The following is a 20,831-nucleotide window of genomic DNA, read 5'->3' as shown; positions in this document are numbered from 1 at the left end:
TTTCTCTTGATTTATTTTCAGTCACTAACCTACCAATGAGCTATTCTAGTCAGTTTTTTATTTCAGTTGTACTTTTCGGCTCCTAAATTTTCATTTGGTTCTTAAAAAAACTAAGTCTCTTTATTGAGATTTTCTACTTATTGCTTTATTGTTAAACAATAGGTTGTTTAATTTCTTTGATAACAGTCATCACTCACTGAAAGTATCTTACTGAATTAGTTATCTCCTTCCTTGTATACTGTCTGTACTCCCCACCCCACCCCCACTTCAATAGAATGAAAGCTAGGTATCTTATTTGTCCTGTACATCCCTCCTTCCCTAGCACCTGCATAATGCCTGGATCATAGTAGGTGCTCAATAAGATAGTTATTCAGTGATCACATGAGAACTTCACAAGGTAGAGTTTTTTAAAAAAACACTGTGTTATACATGAGAAAATTCAGAGAGGTTAGGAAACTTGCTCAAAGTCACACAGCAAATAAATGGAAAAAACTGGTAATTTGCCCACAGAGTGTCTTTACCAAAACCATTTGCAAAGCTGCTACTGGAAAGGAAGGCATGTCACACTGAAGCCTAACAGGTGTGCTACATAAAAAGTCTGCTGTTTGTACTAGTATTTACTGATACTGTGCTAATATAAGATGCAATGAAAGATATAAAACAAAAGCAAAGAAGCCAATCTCTGGTCTCATTGCAAAAGGAAAAGCAAAGCAAAACAAAACAGAAGCAAAGGAACCAATCTCTGATCTTACTGCAATTGTCCTGGGTAAATTATAGCATACCCAGGAAACTTACTTCTCTCAGTCAGGTACTGCCAACTGCATGGAAAGTCAAAAGAGCTGTAGAATTCATACACACACACACACACACACACACACCTTAGTGTGTGTGAACACGAAAAACTTTAATTCCTTAAATATGCTTCCTTTCGTTCATTTAACATATTTATAATAGCTTCTTTGCTGTCTTTGTCCACTAAATCCAACATCTGGAGATATTCAGAGACAATTTCTATTGATTACTTTCTTCCCTGAGTATAGATTGCACTTGGCTTATCATTTTATGTCTCATTTTTTTTGTTGAAAACTGGACGTTTTAGGTAATATGTGGTAACAATTATGAATTCTGATTTCCTGCTCTCTCGTGTCAGCTACAGTTGTGTTGCTGTTGGTTTAACAATTGCCTGGGATTTGAAAACCTTGTCTCTCCCACTGTGTGTAGCCACTGATGTTTTTGCTCATTTTTTTAACATTCTCATTTTTATTTGTAGGCATGGCTTCCTAGGGGTCATAAGTGTCTGCATACATAGCTTAGTGACTAGCCATTAATAGGACAGAATTTGTGTTAAGACTGTGACCCAAGACACAGAGTGACAACCATGTGAAGACACGTACAAGCCAATGAGAGAGGCCTCAGAAGAAACCACCCCTGCTGACACCTTCATCTCAGACTTCTAGCCTCCAGAACTGTAAAAATAAGTGTCTATTTTGAAAGAATAAAGCCTTCTGTCATCTGCTGGAGTGAGTGTGTGTGTGTGTGTGTGTGTATGTGTGCATATTAGAGCACAATCAAAGTTAAAGCTGTATTCAGGTCTGCCTTGATTTTACTTTCCGCTGGGTCATTTTGTATCTCCTTGATGCATACATATAGCATCGGGATTGACCAGGAATGTGTTGCTAGCTTGGGCCATCTTTGGTCAGTGCTCACATGTACACAGCTTCAGCCAAGAATAGGTTTGTCCTGAGGACAACTGCAGCTTTAGCCAATGGAACCATTTACTCTTCCAGATGGCCTACTGCCAACACTGTCACTTTCACTGCCACCGCCACTAGATGTGGACCTCTCTCACCACTCCTCTTTGATGACGCTGCGTGTCCTTACAGCCAGCCCCACCTAGGCAGAAATTCCTCGCTGATCTAGATATAATAAGGATGGGAAGAGCTTTCTGGCTCCAAGGTTTTGCTTAAAGGACTGTAGACTCATATATCTCTTTAAGAGGGGGGAAAATAAATTTGTCTTTGTGGTAGGGTTACCGGATTTAACAAATAAAAATAAAGTTAAGTTTAAATTTTAGATAAACAATAATTTTTGATATAAGTATGTCCCAAGTATTACATAGAAAATTCAGATAAAAATTGTTTTTTAAAAATTTGAAATGTAAGTTTTCTGAGTGTCCGGTGTTTTATCTGGCAGTCCTACTTTGAGGAGTTCCAAGGTTTATTACAGAGAAAGTAATATTTCAGCTGAGTCTTAACAAATGTGCAGGTGGTGACCAAGGATGGGTCACCTTGCTGTTTCGGAAAGGCCAGGACTGGTCCAATCCACTGGAGAGACCCACTTCATTTTATGGCATATAGCTGGTTGGGGACTGGGAGCTATAAAACTTTAGGCTTTTTTCTCTCCCAAAAGGTACAACACGAGCAATGTAGCAATTATAGACTTAAAGGCCATCATTTTACAAGGAGGCTAAGAAGAATTATATTTAGAGTTGGGAAAAAAACAGACTCCTTTGGGAAGTTTGGTATCTTGTCTGAGCTTACTGAATTATTTTCTAGGTTCCTGGGACAGGAAAGTCAGAAATGACTATTCTCATTTGAAGTATCAGGATTAAATGTATTACCATGTGTTTCAGGGCCAAGTAAAGGACCTGGATAAGAATGTACATGTTCATGAATTAATAATGAATGTGTGAAGGAATGAATGATTTTCTCTTGTGGAATAACTGATTTCCAGTAGATATTTTTTCTCAATCCCGTTAAAGATTCTTAACTAGGGTCTAGAATTCCTTAGGAATCCATAGATGGGTTTCACAGACCCTGAGACCTCCAAAATTGTATTTGAAAATTTCTGTGTATGGATATATGTGAAATTTGTCTGGTTATAGTTGTGCTATCCAATATAGTATCCACTAGCTATGTGTGTTACATATATATATATACACATGTAGAGAGAGAGACAGGATCTTGCTCTGGCACCCAGGCTGGAGTGCAGTGGTGCTATCATAGCTCACTGCAGCCTCAATTACCCAGTCTCAAGTGACCCTCCTGCCTCAGCCTGCCATAGTGTTGGGATTACAGGCATGAGCCACTGCACCTGGCCTATGTATGCTATTGAACACTTGAAGTGTATCTAATATGAATGAAACAGACACCAGATTTCAAAGATTTACTACAAAAAGGGAGTAAAATATCTCAATAATATTTTATACTGATTACATGTTGAAATGAAAACTTAGGTGTATACAATATAGTGTTAATATTAATTTAGCTTTTTTTTTTTTTTTTTTTTTTTTTTTTTAATTTATAAGGGAAAGAGGTTTAATGGACTCACAGTTCCGCAGGGCTGGGGGTGCCTCACAATCATGGCAGGAGGCAAAGGAGAAGCAAAGTCACATCTTACATGGTGGCAGACAGGAGAGCTTCTGCAGGGGAATTCCCACTTACAAAATTTTAAAATGTGGCTTCTTGAAAATTTACCATGCTATATGACTCACATTATATTTTTGTTGTATAGCACTGCTGTTTTAGTCTGTTTGTTCTGCTATAACAAAATACCTGTGACTAGGTAATTTACACATAATAGAAACTTATTTATCACAGTTTTGGAGGCTGGAAGTCCAAGATCAAGGTGCTGGCAGTTTCAGTGTCTGGGACGGCCTCGCGTCTTATTACTATCATATTGGTGATTAAGTTTCAACATATGAATTTTGGAGGAGACACAAGCATTCAAAACATAGCAACTATATTAGAAGGTTTATCTCTTTCCTAAGTCTCAAAGGAATCTGTGACCAGATATGATTAAGAGTCATTGTAGGTAGTTTACATCTGACCTGCGATCAAGCCACATCACTAGATGTTCATATAACAGGATCACATTATCTTATCCACTGGAATTACTTCACCATGGGAAACTATTGCATTTGTCATAATAATATTGTTTAGACTATTGTACATTTATCCATTCATTCAATAAACTTGCAGATGCTGGCACAGGCCCTAGGATATAGCAGTGAACAAAACAGAGGAAAATTCTGGTCTGGGGGAACCTACATTCTAGCTGGTGGTAAGCCAATTAAAAAAATAAGCATGTGGTATGTTAAAATGATGGTAGATGCTATACAGAAAAATAAACCAGAAAGAAGGGGGAGGGAGTGCAAGGATGAGGATGGAGGTTAGCAATTTTAAGTGGGATTATTGGGAAAGGTCCCATCGAAACAATGACATTTGAGCTAAGACTTGAGGCAGTGAGGGAGTTGAGTTGTGTGAATTACAGGGAACAGAACATTCCAGGCAGCAGAACAGCAGCTACAAAGGCTGGAGGCAGGAGCAGTCCTGACATATTCGTGTAACAGCAGGACAAGGCATCCCCTTTGTAAAACCACACAGAAATTTTTTTTGTAATACCAGTGCTAATTTAGAACTTGGTTTTTCTGCGGAACTGGAATGTTGTATCCTCTCTGGTAACACACATGTATGTGTTGCTGAAGAAAGTTTTCTCTTTCTTTTGACTCTCAGGAAGCTTGGAAGAAACTCGATGGGTCCTTATGAACTGAATCCAATGTATTTGTATTTTTGTCTTCGCCTTACTTTGTCTTACCGCTTTAGTTTGTATTTCCCTTGAGTTTCATGCTTTGCCCTCTTATTTATAGTTGACGATGAATTTTGGTGTATGCATCATAGGAAGCCATCCCAACTGCTTGAAAGAAAGAGGCAGTGAACATTTTGGGAAGCAAAACCCTGTCAGTGGCAGGATCCATAATTTATCACTGTTAATCCACCTGATTCATTCCATAAATTTAGCAAATGCCAGTTAGGCGCTACTGACTGTGGAGTGAAAGAAGCTGCCACATGTAAAAACAAATCCACTTTTAGATCATTGTGACTTTAAAAATGTGTTCAGTTGTTGGCTGGCTCACTCACACATTTGTGGCTTTATATTGTAATAGTATTGTGGGTCTGTTGAAGGTTGAAATCTGATTGTAAATCCCTGTGTGAAAAAGCTCTGTAAAGTCAGTTTTTCCTCTTGATGTATTCTCTGATGGCTGCCCGTGGAGCTTCCATAGGTTGCATTCAGCCACAGGGGTTGGGGCCAGCCATCCTTTCAAATGACCATCAAATTAATACAATCCATATTTCTCATTCCAAAGATATTTGTATATCTTTCATGGAGACACTAGGGACGCCTTATCACATGCTAACACTTTTGAGCATTTTTGAATTTGGTAGCTTTTCTTTGGTAAGTGTAGCAGATGGATTGCTAAGGAGTGAGGCATATTTGTCACAGTGGGTGGATATTTTCTGCATGGACATTCTGCATTTGAGATTAGTTTGTTTCTTTTACTGTTGTCATCCATGCATTCCCTTCTCCTCTTCCTCAGTAACTGGGGCGTATTTTTGTAGATGAAAAGAGAAAAAATGATGACAGTTTTGGCTTTGCAGAATCTCTGAGGTCATTTGTACCCAAAGAAATAAAAAAGTTTATTAAGTGTGCACCTGCTGAGGTACTAAAGGGAAGCAGAAAGTGCTTGTCCTTCATCTTTATTCATGAAGCCCTTGAGGGTGACGGGAAAGGAGACTGGTGATTAGGAGGCCAAGCACACTTGTAGACAGTCAGAGACTGTGCAGACACATTTGGGTTGGTGAGTCCTGGCTGCTTCTGTTCATGTGCATTCAGGGCTGTGCCAAGCCGTCTACCTTGGTGTGCTCTGCATTATTAATCTTTCATCAGGGCACTTATTTGTATGCTGCAGAGGAGGCCAGGTTGGCACCATCTCATCTGCACTGAACCCTGCCTATTCACTGCTGTGACACCAGGGCTCCCAGAATGATGCAAAATTGAGCAAGCACAGCTGGAAGACAGCAGATTGTCTGAAAGTAGGAAAAACATGCGTTTAGTCAATTTTAAATTAAGAGGCTTTGTTTACGTTTTCTCAGCTCCTTTTACAGAGTTAGTCAAATTTTAGATTCCCTCCAAAATTAAACAAGTGTCAGGAACAGATGGTGGGTTTATTTTACTTCATTCAACCTGCTCAAAGAGTGTGAACTCAGGGACAGATCACTGTGACACAACTTTTCATGTTAAATTGTCAAAAGAAAGCTTGATGTATGAGTTCCTCAAAGAGAATAATTTATATGCATGTGAGGTGATAGCCTATGGGTTGGATTGGCCCTGACCAGACCTGGCATTATTCTCTTGTCCTGAGAAGACAGGCTGCTGCCAAAGCCTACTAAATAGGAAGGTAGAAAGTCAGATCTGGGCTCGTATTAATAGTTCTGGCTTATATTCTATCAGTTTTCACGTTGGGGAAAAGATTTAGTAAATCTCGATATTACGGCTAAAATGAAATGCTTTGATGGTGTCAATGATCTCCGAATTAATGATTCCAAGTTTACTTCCGCTTTCAAGCCAATTTCCCATGGTCTTTTGGAGTTAACTTTTGTGTATATTTTACAACTGCTATGATCTCATTGGTGGGAGCAAGGGAGGGAAAGCCAGTCTACTAGAATTTCAAACACGTTGAAAATCTTGTTTTATTGCTTCTCATTTGAGTTTGCATTTGAATTTGGGCAAGGCTGACACTGTGGGAAAACATAAATAATTTGGACTTGTGATTCTGTAGACATAGTTCCTGTCTTTTTATAGATATGAGTAATTGTTTTTCAATTACATGATCACATAATCACACTGGAATATTTTCTTTGTTTTGGAGATTCTTGTCATCTAAATGAGGCATTCCATTTGGAAACTAATAGTGGTTAAAATAGAAGCAATGATTTTTTAATGGGTAATTTGAGTCTCCATTCTCTACTTCCCACCCTTTCCCCTTGATAGCATATCATGAGATTTTTAATTATCCAGATAATTACTTCAGTGCTCCACTTAATACTGCATTTGCAGAAACAGGATATTACATCAGGTTTTTAGGTAAATGTCTGAATACTCCAAATCTCTCCTGCTTGTTTTACTCTGTTACTAATGTAAAATGACTGTGGAAGTCAATTTCTAATTAAAAATAGAAAAACAGCCAGATCAATAGATGCCCAGTTGCTTGGTGTTTAGTTTACACTTTTCCCAAACTTTCCTATTTCTCATGGAACCTAATTAGCTGATGTTCTTTAGCTACACAGCAAGCCTTCAGTAATAATTTAACTTAATAAGTTGCCAGATAATTCTTATGTGAGGTGAGTGATTGGTCAGTTGTTCAAAGCTTTTCTTAATCTTGTTGTTAGTGTCGACAAGCATCAAAAATGTAAAGTTGGGCCAGGCACAGTGGCTCCTGCCTGTAATCCCAGCACTTTGGGAGGCCAAGGCAGGTGGTTTATCTGAGATCAGGAGCTTGCGACCAGCCTGGCCAACATGGTGAAACCCTGTCTTTACTAAAAATACAAAAATTAGGTGGGTGTGGTGGCATGCACCTGTAATCCCAGCAACTCGGGAGGCTGAGGCAGAAGAATCGCTTGAACCTGGGAGGTGGAGGTTGCAGTGAGCCAGGATCATTGCACTGCACTCCAGCCTGGGAAACAGAGTGATACTCTGTCTTAAAAAAGGGAAAGTCGATGTTAAAGAAATATCTTCATTAATAATAATAAAAAGAAAATATTTCCTGATGTTTTAAAGCATGTATTCAGGGAAATATTCTCATTGGTCATCATCATGGATTTGTTGGGCAATGTATGTATTTTTAGTACTGTAGCATGCTAAAGTAAAAAGATGTAAGATAAATGGCTAGTGAAGGATATTCCTCTATGTAAAGACTTACCTGAACATATTAACAAAGTAATTTATCATGGAATGATTATGTGTATTTCTAATTACGACCAGTTCTGTGTGGCCCTTTCTTTAGTTTGATATTTATTAAGAGTAAAACAAAATGAATTTCTTAATTCTTTTAAGAAGGAAAAAATAAAGACCATCAGAAATAATTAGCTGGCTTGTACTTAACTTTGAGGCTAGCCCAAGACATGATATACAAAAGAAGCAGGTGTTTCCTAATTACAGTGGTCCCCCTTATTGGAAGGAAATATGATCCAAGACCTCCAGTGAATGCCTGAAACTGTGTATAGTACTAAATCCTGTATATACAGTATAGACTATGTATTTTCAATCTGATAACTGGGATGGCTACTAGGTGGCCAATGGGCAGGTACCATACACAGTGTGGATAGGTTGGGCAAAGGATAATTCATGTCTGGTAGACAGTGGTGTGGAAGACAGAAGAGGATGGTGAGAGATTTTATTGTGCTGCTCAGAACAGCACAATTTTAAGCATGCAAATTTTTTACATCTGGAATTTTCCATTTATTATTTAAGGACTGCAGTTGAACATGGGTAACTGAAACCTCAGAAAGTGAAACGCTGGATAAAGGGGCATTACTGCATTTGTTTGCCTAATTATGAATCTGTAGTCCATCATCATTAAACAAAACTTGGTGTTCAATTCATGGATGTAAATATACGACATTGTATGTGTTCATAATTGTCATTTCATTTATTTTAAGCATTTACCCTAAACAAAAGTTAATAATAACTGCTATTTCATGAGTTGCTTACTGTGTACAAGATACTGTGTTAAGTGTCTATTGAATCCTCATGGTGGCTGTAGAGACTGTCATTTTATAGGTGAGGAAATCAAGGCTCAGGGCAGAAAAGACACTTGTCCCAAGTCACACTGCCGATCAGCACATTGAGCTCAGTCTGTCTGATTGTATTATGCTGCCTCGTTGGGAATATAATCCATGAGAGAAAATTTACTTTAAATTCATTTACATAGTAATATAGAGTTTTACTTTTCTTGTAGTTAGAAATAGATAGGACGTTATTATTGAGTTCTGCTTGTCCCCCATTTAAGTTTTTCTGAAGGTGTCAGCCTATTTTGTCAAAGCTACTAAGGCATCCAATAACTTTTCTCAGGTGGTGGAGAAGAGTCAAGGGAGAAGCTAAAATTTCTAATAGGATACTGAAAAATCTACTTATCACAAATATCTAAGAATCCTTAGAAAAAATGGTAATCTAGAATTAAAAAGTAGAAAAACAGTAGATGTCGGTGTGGATGTGGCAGAAGGGAACACTTACATTGCTGGTGGGAATATAAATTAGTACAGCCTCTATGGAGAACAGTATGTAGATTCCTTAAAGAACTAAAAGTAGATCTACCATTTGATCCAGCAATCTCACTACTGGGTATCTATCCAAAGGAAAATAAGTCAGCATATGAAAAAGACACAGATACATGCACATGTATGTCTATAGCAGCACAATTCACATTTGCAAATATATGGAACCAAGTGCCCACTGACCATCGAGTGGATAAAGAAAATGTGATATATATAGACCATGTAATACTACTCAGCCATAAAAAAGAATGAAATAATGTCTTAGACATAAAGAGTGATATAATGGACTTTGGGAACTCAGGATTGGGGGACGTTGGGAGGGGGTGGTTGACAACAGACTACGTATTGGGTACAGTGTACACTGCTCAGGTGATGGGTGCACTAGAAGTTCCGAATTCGCCACTTATAGAATTCATCTATGTAACCACAAACTACATGTACCCCAAAAGCTATTGAAATTTTTTAAAAAATTGGCAAACTGAGTTATACATTTAAAAAATCCAGTAAATTTAAGTGAAGTAAAAGGAATTAAATAATATTTAATTAAAACGGAACTGTTTTTAGACAATTATCAGTTTAAAGATTATTTCTCCTAGCAAATGAAATCTCAAGCATTTTAAAGGGGTTTTAAAATAGTGACTTATAAAAATTACTCCACATACTTAAAAATCTCAGTTTCCTTCTGCAGTTGAGCAGTCCTCATACGACAATTTGCAAATGGGCTCAGATTTTTCCCTATGGATCTTGCTATATGTTTGTAGCAAGTTTGTTAGGGAAAGAACAGGATAGAGTATTATATAGGCAAATAACTTTTCACATTATTCTCATGTAGACATCATTTTTTAAAACTAAACTTATTTGATGTTTTGGAAATGTGAAAGATAAGTAGATAAATTAAGCATGGGTATTCAGAACTTTTGGAGGAAGTTTAGTTTTACTAAAAGTAGTCATTCATGATGATGACAATGTTAAAATTATGTATGTTCTCATTGATAAGATTCAAGATGGAGAGAAGATTGCTCTTGGCATTGTAGAGGTAGCCATGAGGAAAGGAATGATGATTTAGGCAAAATAAAATTATATCAACAAATTTAAGAAAAAAATTGGGCAGTTTTTTCACCAAAGATTAACACAAGGAAGGACGTGGTCATGTACAATTGGCTCCAGATTGCGGGAGGCCCTGGAGGCCAGATTGAATCCCATTTTGACTCTGGAAAGTGATTTATTGAACATCTACCATGTGAGTCTGTTTTATTTTAGCAGATACTGAGATAATACAATAAGGAAAATGTGGAAATTACGCTCTCAAGGATATTTTAACCCAAAAGCATATGTCAGGATAAATGTTGAGAAACTGGTGTATGCACATACTTCCTTCATATGCATGGAAAGGAAGAACAGAAATATGTGGAAGGTCACATGTATAGACAAAAAGAAAGAGGAAGAACCAAAATGACCTATCTAGACACTAGGCTTCTGTGCGGACAGAAGCTCTGTCTGGAGTTTTCAGCTCTGTCTGGAGCTTTTAGCTCTATCTGGAGATGAGCTCAGCTGAAGAAAACTGCCGCCCTCAAAATCATGTTTACTCAGTTACTGGCCTCTGTCCAGTAGCTGAGTAACACTTGAGTATAAAGACCTGGCTCCCTTGCTCCAACTTAGGACAACTTAGAAAAGCCATCCCAGCTCCAGAACTTCTTGAGGGGTAGGTAGAAGCCTCTGTTCGTCCTGCATTGAAGGTTAAGTTCTCCCTCTGCCCAAATCCGCCTCCTTTCCTATGTTTCTACAAGTGTTAATCCCAAGAGCTCTTTTTAGTAAACATACAGGTTGCCAGTCTCCATCTCACCACCTTCTTTCTGGGAAACCTGTGATAACTTCTTGGGTCTATGAATGACACTGCCCTTCTTTTCAGCTCCTCTGCTTCTCTGTGACTTTCTTTCTTTCTTTTTTTTTTTTTGAGACGGAGTCTTGCTCTGTTGCCTGGGCTAGAGTGTGGTGGCCAGATCTCAGCTCACTGCAAGCTCCGCCTCCCGGGTTTACGCCATTCTCCTGCCTCAGCCTCCCGAGTAGCTGGGACTACAGGCGCCCGCCACCTCGCCCAGCTAGTTTTTTTTTTTTTTTTTTTTTTTTTGTATTTTTAGTAGAGACGGGGTTTCACCGTATTAGCCAGGATGGTCTCGATCTCCTGACCTCGTGATCCGCCCGTCTTGGCCTCCCAAAGTGCTGGGATTACAGGCTTGAGCCACCGCGCCCGGCTTCTCTGTGACTTTCTTTTATCTGCCATTCTCTTTGTTTATTTGTCTTTCTGTTGTCTAGTCACTCTTCTTTTTTTCTCATGCTCCTGTCTTTCACCAAAATGTATTCCTAAAATGTTTGTTTTAATTATTTAGTAGTGTTTATTTCACTCTATTTTTAAAAATAATTGTTTTCTATTTATTTCTTTCATAATACACTCTCATTCCTTCTAGTTTTTCTTCAAAACAATCTACAATCCAACACACTCTTCATTAAAAAACCCAAAAAAGTAGCCTAAATAAACTACTGAATCTCATTTTTGAATTTACCTATCTGACCCTTAACTAGGGTGACAATATGAGTATATGCTGTTGTCTCAGTACTGTATATTTATTAATAGCACTCCAGTTCACCCTCAAAAGTGTCCCTTTTTAGATAAAAAACTGCTGAGATATTTTCTTTACTTTTAATGGAGTTTTGTAGGTTTCGGCTGATTTGCAATTGGAAAAATGCTCCCCTCTTCTAGTTTAGGTGGCACATTTATTTAATAAAATCTTAAGAATGAAGTCAAGGTTTATGTGTCATTATCTCAACCCCCTCCCTCTCCACCCCAGTACCTTTGAACTGATTCAGAAATAAGCCCTTTTGGAATTAAACACTTTAAATGTTGTATCACAATTTTGATTTAAAACGGTAACTCAAGAAAGGATGCCAACAGTCTTTTTATTAGTTTGATACTTTCTCTGAAGATTCATTCCTGTTAATCATACCCACAGATGGGTTCACTGAAGAACTGCTTCACACATTAAGTCCAAGGACAAAATTCATTCATTCAGAAAAAAATCCATTGAGTGAGAACGATGGCCGGGTCCTGCTCTTTAGGCATATAGTGGTGCCCTTGCTCAAACAAATAAATGCATGAGAGCATTTCAGATTATGAATAGAACTATTCACGGGATAGTGAATAGTTGGGATTCCATGGGTGGGATGGATGATGAGGGAGGGCCTCATGGAGAAGGGGGCATTTCAATTGTGACCTAAAAGATCTAAATGTAGAGTGTTCCCAGGAGAGGGAAGAGTGCATACAAAGACCCAGAGGTGGAAATGAATGTTTGATTGGAAGACAGTGAATAGTTGGGATAGTGCAACCAGTGGGCCTGGTAATGTGAAGCCCTTCTTGGATTTTATTTTGAGTAGTTTAGAAAGCCATTGGGATGCTTTAACCAGAGTGCAACATAATGTACTTTACATTTTTAGAAGATCACTCTGGCCACTGGGTGATGGATGGACTGTAGTGGGGCAAGAGTGAAAGCTGAGGGACCAGTTGGGCTCTTGTAAGAATCTCAGTGATGACAGTGGCTTAGATCTAGGCTGGCAATGGAGGACATGGAGCCAACATGACTTGCTGCTGGGTTGGAAGTAGGGAAGAAGAAAAATGTAGGCTGTGTTCTAGACTTCTGGTTTGAGCAGCTGGTAGGTTGGATAGTGTCATCATAATGAGTTGAGAAAGACTGGAAGAAAGACTGGGTTTTCTTTTCTTTTCTTTCTTTCTTTCTTTCTTTCTTTCTTTCTTTCTTTCTTTCTTTCTTTCTTTCTTTCTTTCTTTCTTTCTTTCTTTTTTTTTACAAGAGGGGATCTGGTAAAAAACAAACAAACAGAAAAACAAACAAACTATCTTTGGGCTGTTTAAAATGTAAGATGTTTCTAACCAGATTTTAAATGAGATTTTTCTTGTTGTTTTGGGATTTTAACTAAAGCCCAAAGCTAAGGACAGTAGATGACCATTGCCCCCCATTTTTTGGGGGGGGTACCAAATTTATTTATTTGAAGGAATGGTACAAATCAAAGAACTTAAGTGGATGTTTTGGTACAACTTATAGAAAAGGTAAAGGAAACCCCAACATGCATACGCTGCCTTGGTGACCAGGGAAGTCACCCCATGGCTATGGGGAAATTCGCCTGAGGCTTAGCTTTCATTGTCATTGTCTCCCAGGTTGTGCTTGTCAAAGAGATAGTCTGCCAAGCCAGATTCGGGTGCTCCCATCTTGCGCAAGTTGGTCACGTGGTCACCCAATTCTTTGGTGGCTTTCACCTGCTCATTCAGGTAATGTGTCTCAATGAAGTCACACAAATGGGGGTCATTTTTGTCAGTGGCCAGTTCGTGCAGTTCCAGTAGTGACAGATTCACATTTTTTTTTCCAAATGTAATGCACACTCCGTCGCATTCAGCCCGCTCTCTCAGTCGTCGTAGTCTGGTTTCTTGATATCCTGAAGGAAGATTCGGCCACCTTGTTGGTTCTGCAGTTTCACGGCATGTTCCCTCTCCTCATGAGATTGGTGAAGAAAGTGTTTGGCAAAGTTCTTCAAAGCCACATCATGGCGGTCAGAGTAGTAAGACATGGACAGGTAAATGCAGGAGGCGTAGAGCTCCAGGCTGATCTGGCGGTTGATGGCAGCCTCTGAGTCCTGGTGGTAGTTGTGGCGCACCTGCCAGGTGGACGAGGTCATCAGGGCGGTGGCTAAGGACAGGCGGCAGCGGGGGTGGCTGCACAGCGCTGGAGCGGTGGTGGGGGCCTTGTGCCCCCCATTTTTAAAGGAGATGTTATACCCACCCTCACATGGCATGTTAAAAGGTGGCTTAAACTAGGCCTGAGCTTACCTCTAGTATCTGACAGAGAGGATTCTTTAAAGGTAGTTCATGGAAGTAAGATGCCATTCTCTTTTTATGAGGAGCAAGGCATGTGTGTGTGTGTGGTTTTTTTTTTCCCCCGTAAGCTGAGAAAGGGACTTCAAGACCCCCTCAGAGAGATTGGAGATGCTTGCCAGAAGGAGGGCACTAGCTTGCTCTTTGACCATCAATAAATCAACTTTGCAAGTACTGTATTCCTTCATTTGTCCAAGTATTCTAGGCTGCAGCGTGTGAGGAAATTGGGGACTTGTGCTTGTTGTGTGTTATGTTTATTATCCTTTCCTTATGTATACCTGTATTGTAAGATACAGCTTTTACTGACCCTAACAGAAACTTCAGATTGACTAGGTTAGACAGAAATGCAAATAGGTAGGTATTCTTATGTAAAATCAGTGGTGGAATCTTAGCATTGATAATTAAACTAATTAATTATTGTCTTTTAAATAAGATAACTGAGGGCCTCAAATGCGAATTGACATATTCTAGGTTTCAATCCATTAAAAATGGAGCCAGGACAAGAACCCAGATATCCTGACTCTTGGTGATGGTTCTTGCATTAACTCTTTGTTAAGATGGAAGCAAAACAAATTTCCCTCTTTTGGGGGGGACTATTTAAACCAATTCTTTTAGAAGTAGGCCAATAATGTGGGTAAGAACAAGTCTTTTTTTGTGTGTGTGTGATCTTTTGCTTTTTACTCATTGCTGAGAGACACTTCTGCTTCTCTCAAATCTTTAAGTTCAGAAATTCTCTGAGATTTTGGTTTAAGTAGGGAAAAAGAGGAGAAATACTACTGATTCCGTATTGTATCTTCCCCTTCCTCCTCATATTTCTCTGTGTCCTCTCCCCTACATCCTCATTTTTTTTTCCTTTTGATTTGCTGGCAAGCTGCAGAACCTCACTGTGTTGAATACCTTCTTCCTAAATTATGCCTTAGCTGCCCCTTTCATGGAGAAAAGAAGGAAATAGCATGTGTGTTTCACCATCACAGTGACATATTTCCCTTGGCATTGTATTTAATTAGATTATAGTGAATGCCATGCTGTGTGGTGCTGTGTTTTATTAAGGTCAAAACGTGGTTCCATGATAGAACATGCTGCAAGTCCTGCAGTGCAGTGCAACACGAAATTTGTAGCAACACCTGTGTCTGCTACATCATAGAGGGTAAATACGGGCCAAAATGTCTATGTAAGGGAGGAAAAAGCCAGAGGAGGTGCTATTATCCAAGTAAAAAACACTCTCAGCTTGAAGCATAAAATCTAAGTTTATGATAGAAAATTTCAAACTTTTTAATAGTATCGGAATGGAGCTTTTCATTTTAAGCATGATTGTCTGGTGCAGGCAGTGCTGGAAGGCTGAGGTCACTGAAGGATTCGGGTATTCGTTTGTTCACTTGTCCATTTGTTCAATACCTATTTGTTGATCATCTGCCTTTTACATAGCACTGAGGGGATACAAAGTTTGTTTCCTTCCTCGATGAGCTTGCCCTGTGGATCCACTTGTGAGCCTTATTTTCCTTATCATTGAAGTGAACTCTGTCTACAATACAGCTTTCAAAAAAGGCTCCATTGCAACAAATGTTTGTTGAACACTGGCTGGCTATATGGAAAGAATTAGACTAGATTCTATCTATGTTCTAGTCAGAGCCTTAGCTGTTTCTTAAAATGAATATTTGCTCCTCCCCCCTGCTTATTTTCACATTTTCTTCTTTTGCCAAATATAGGAACTTCTTTGTGTGTGCCATGATTCAAACTAAAGAATATGTGGACATTTTAAATCTGAGGTTACTGTATCCATTGGCTTTGCTTTATCTCCTTCCTCCAGGCCTAATTGGGTACTCATATGGAAATATGCCAAGAGATAATAAAGTGGCATAGGAATAAGCCACTTGTTGGAAATGTATTACGTTCTTCGTGCAAGAACATCATACTGATTGCGATATCCATGGAGCATACTCTGATTTTATGCAGCTCCTGTTCAGTCCTGGGCTGAGTCTGCCATTCACAAGCCAGATTTGTTTTGCATCTGGTGCTATTAAGAAGTCAGGGTGAATGATGCTTATTGCTGTGTGTAAGTTCTCAGTCCAGAGGACAGACTTTCCAGGAGATTTAAAATGAAGCACAGAAAGGCACACAATGTAACCACTACTTCAGGTCTTCTCTATCTGAAACCTCAAAACACATGAAATGGGGTTGCGTTGCTAGGTAGCACCTGTCCTGCCAAAAACTAATGGGCTGAGGATTTTTCCAAATGAGATAAAATTCATTTCTTTAAAGGGTTGGTTCTGCTCTCCTAGAATGTTTCTGGAGAGGCACCTGGTAGCTCTCTTCAGTGAAAATTACAGAAATAGACAGTTATCACAAGACTGTTTAGTGATGAGATGCCATTGCTTAGCTAGTAGGATGACAGAGTTTGAGCTAGCCAAGCAGCGAGTCCCATTGAAGTTAACCTTAGTAGATAAAGAGTAGCAGTTCTTATATTCATGAGAAGTTCAGACCAGAAGATGATCTATTGCTGCAAGTAGATACCACGAGAAAGAGGAGTTACTGACAGAATATGATAAATAACACAGCTAGATTATACATGAGAAAGGGCTTAAATCTTTCAAAAACTAATGAATAGATGACAATGATAGCTCAGTCAATGCCGATAAATAATAAAAAGTTGCTGGATAGTGGAATATGGGACTAATTTGTGCACCACTCAGCGTATGAGATTAAAAGTCTAAGAGTCAAGTATGTGTAACATTAAATATGAATGATTAAAATGAAGATGGAATGAAGTGAAAGTCAAGTCTGTATGTGCCATTAAATATGAACCTACAGCACCCGTAGGCATTTTTTTCAATCTCTTGGAGGATCAAAGTGTACTTGCCTCTGAAAGCAAATGTGTGTATATTTCTTACATGTGAAAAGAGTCAGTGTAAATAAAGAAACTTTAAAAATGGACAGCATATTCAGAAAGAATTGGTAATGTGACTTTTGATTCTGAACATTTGGATCAGTGTGAGCAGTATTGATATTTGGCTCTGAGAATGAAAGGCAAAGAACCAAAGAACAAAGGGCAGCCTGAGCTGGCAATGGACAAGAATGGAATAGCAGATAATGAGGAGAGGAGTACAACCAGACACACAGGGCCTCAGATGTCTGGGAGGATAACTGACAAGAAAGGACAGAGTCAGGGCAAAGAAATGTGAAATCATGGCGTCTTTGATGAATCTTTTCCCCATCAGTCTAGGTATGTTGTAAAGCAGACCTAAAGAAATAAAAAGCATCATCCAAAGGCCTGTCTTTGAGTTCCATTAATGATGACATGACAGAAGACAAAACATCCACATCCGTATGCAGACTCTTTGAAAACACTGATGAGTGAGATGTCATCGAATCTTTTAGTGCTTATTAAATTGTATGGAATAGAGTGTTTCTGTTAGAGGGAAAAATGTATATCCAGCTAGTTAAGAAATAAAGAGACAAACTAATTTGTATTAATCCAAGGAAAACCACTTATCTGCAACTAAATGATATGGTGGTTAGAATGGGTCTTTCTAATTAGTCAAATAAGAGCAGCATTGCCCATATCTAGATACTCTAGCCTTTCTTCATATGTGTAAATTCCATCACCTAAAGACAGATATGAATAAATTTTATCTTACAAGGATGATCAGAGAAGACCCTCAGGAGAAACAAAATGTTTAAGTATGGAAAGATAGGATGCTATTACTGCTATTGCTTAAAAAGTAAAATTCTAGCTAATCAATCATTTCTGTTCCTTGGTTTATAATTAACCAGTTTGGAAGAGTTTCTTTCTTTTGCCACAAGAAATTGGGTAGTCAGAAGTAATGATGATTTCTGTATACAGTTGCCCTGGAACAATGCAGGGGTTAGGGACACTGACGCCCTGCGCAGTTGAAAATCTGTGTATAACTTTTGATGCTCCCCCAAACTTAACTACTAATAAGCACTGTTGACCAGAAGCCTTACTACTAACATATAGTTGATTATGTTATCTATTTTGTATGTTGTATGTATTATATGCTGTATTCTTACAATAAAGTGTGCTAGATAAATGAAAATGTTATTAAGAAAATTACAGGAAAGATAATATATTTACTATTCATTAACTGGAAGTGGATCATAATAAAGGTCTTCATTTTTGTCATCTTCACATTGAGTAGGCTGAAGAGGATGACGAAGAGGAGCATTGGTCTTGCTGTTTCAGGTGTAGCAGAGGCAAAACAAGTGGAGGAGGTAGGAGGGGAAGCAGGAGAGGCAGGCACACTCTGTGTAACTTTATGGAAATACGTCATAATTTCTGTCTGACTTTTTGCTTTTTCATTTCTCTAAAAATGTTTCTATAAGGTATTAATCCTTCTTCAATCATTTGCTTTAGTTTTAGTACCTGTATCATAGAAGGGTCCATGTTGTACAAGAAGTTAAAATCAGTCTTGAATAATCAGAACCCTTCTGTCAGGTTTTCTGATGTCATCTTCTTTCCTGGCACTGCTTTTCTGTCTTTTTCCTCGTTGTCTGGCACTGATTCAGAAACGCTCATCTCCATTAAGTCCTGTTCTGTTAATTTCTCTTGTGTAGTGTCTATTTGCTCTTGAATTTCTCCAACATCCATATCTTGAAACCCTTTATGCCCCACTTTTTTGCCATATCCACAATCTCTTTTGTTATTTTCTTCATAGGCACTGTCAGAAAGCCTGTGAAGTAATGAACAACATCTGTATATAGTTTTGTCCAGCAGAAATTTATGGTTTTGAGCTGAAGGATTTAACTTTTTTTTTTTTTTTTTTTTCTGAAACAACAATGGCATCAAAAATCCTGGAATCCTTCCAGATTTTTATGGTGTTCTCTCTTTCAGGTTTCTCTTCCATATGCTGAAAACTGAAACTGGACCCCTTCCTTTCACCTTATACAAAAATTAACTCAAGGTGGATTAAAGATTTAAATGTAAGACCTAAAACTATAAAAACCCTAGAAGAAATCCTAGGCAATACCATTCAGGACATAGGCATGGGCCAAGACTTCATGACTAAAACATCAAAAGCAATTGCAACAAAAGCCAAAATTGACAAATGGGATCTAACTAAATGAAAGAGCTTCTGCACAGCAAAAGAAACTATCATCAGAGTGAACAGGCAACCTACAGAATGGGAGAAAATTTTTGCAATCTGTCTATCTGACAAAGGGCTACTATCCAGAATATACAAGGAACTTAAACAAACTTTTTACAAGAAAAAACAACCCCATCAAAAAGTGGGCAAAGGATGTGAACAGACACGGACATCTATGCAGCCAACAGACACATGAAAAAATGTTCATCATCACTGGTCATCAGAGAAATGCAAATCAAAACCACAACGAGATACCATCTCACTCCAGTTAGAATGGCAATCATTAAAAAGTCAGGAAACAACAGATACTGGAGAGGATGTGGAGAAATAGGAACGCTTTTACACTGTTGGTGGGATTGTAAACTAGTTCAACCATTGTGGAAGACAGTGTGGCCATTCCTTAAGGATCTAGAACCAGAAATACCATTTGACCTAGCAATCCCATTACTGGGTATATACCCAAAGGATTGTAAATCATTCTACTATAAAGACACAAGCACACATATGTTTATTGAAGCACCTTTCACAATAGCAAAGACTTGGAACCAAGCCACAAATACCCATCAATGATCGACTGGATGAAGAAAATGTGGCACACATACACCATGGAATACTATGCAGCCATAAAAAATAATGAGTTCATGTCCTTTGCAGGGACATGGATGAAACTGGAAACCATCATTCTCAGCAAACTAACACAGGAACAAAAAACCAAACACCGCATGTTCTCACTCATAACTGGGAGTTGAACAATGGGAACATATGGGCACAGGGAGGGGAACATCACACACTGGGGCCTGTCATGGGGTCAGGGGCAAGGGGAGGGATAGCATTAGGAGAAATACCTAATGTAGATGATGGGTTGATGGGTGCAGCAGACCACCATGGCATGTGTATACCTATGTAACAAAACCGGACGTTCTGCACATGTATCCCGGAACTTATAGTAAAAAAAAAAAAAAAAAAAAGGAATCATTTTCGTGGAGTACTGTGTGTAATGAGCCTTAAAGTCCTTATGAGCCCCTGATCTGAATTAGAGATGTGTTTAGGGGCTAGTATACCACATTTTTTCAGTGTTAAACTCATGGCGTTCTGGGTAACTTGGGGCATTGTCCAATCTCAAAGAAGGTTAAAAAACAGTCCCTTACTGGCAAGGTACTTCCTGACTTCAGGAACAAAGCATTGATGGAACCTCTCCAGAGAAAGGGTTCTCACTTTATAGGCCTTCTTTTTGTACAACCAAAAGATTAGAAGCTGGTGTTTATCTTTTCCTTTCAAGTCTCAGGGGTTAGCAGCTTTATAGATAAGGGAAGTCCTGTTATAAACCCAACTGCATTGGCACATAAACTGTAGAGTTAGCCAATCTCTTCCTGCCTTTAATCCTGGTGTTTGCTTCTCTCTCTCTCTCTCTCTCTCTCTCTCTCTCTCTCTCTCTCTCTCTTTTTTCCAGAGTAGAACACTTTTGTCTGCATTAAAAACCAGATCAGGCAAATATCCTTTCTCCTCAATGATTTTCTTTATGGCATCTGGGAACTTGTCTGCTGACTCTTGGCTAGCAGAATCTGCTTCTCCTGTTATCTTGACATTTTTAAAGCCAAACCTCTTTCAAAAATTATCAAACCATCTTTGCTGACATTAAATTCTCCAACTTTAGATCCTTCATCTTCCTTTTGCTTTAAT

The 20,831-nt window shown here is 38.7% G+C and overlaps 1 pseudogene; it reads right to left on the bottom strand.

Annotated features, from left to right (window-relative positions):
- Positions 1–13,311: 13,311 nt before the first annotated feature.
- LOC104674558 lies at positions 13,312–15,978 on the bottom strand (annotated as a pseudogene).
- Between the last annotated feature and the right edge of the window lie 4,853 nt (positions 15,979–20,831).

This window comes from Rhinopithecus roxellana, chromosome 17 (genome assembly GCF_007565055.1).
Source record: "Rhinopithecus roxellana isolate Shanxi Qingling chromosome 17, ASM756505v1, whole genome shotgun sequence".
In the NCBI taxonomy this organism is placed as follows: domain Eukaryota; kingdom Metazoa; phylum Chordata; class Mammalia; order Primates; family Cercopithecidae; genus Rhinopithecus; species Rhinopithecus roxellana.
The sequence above is the reverse complement of the archived record's forward strand: the minus strand, read 5'-3'. Positions and strand labels throughout refer to the sequence as shown.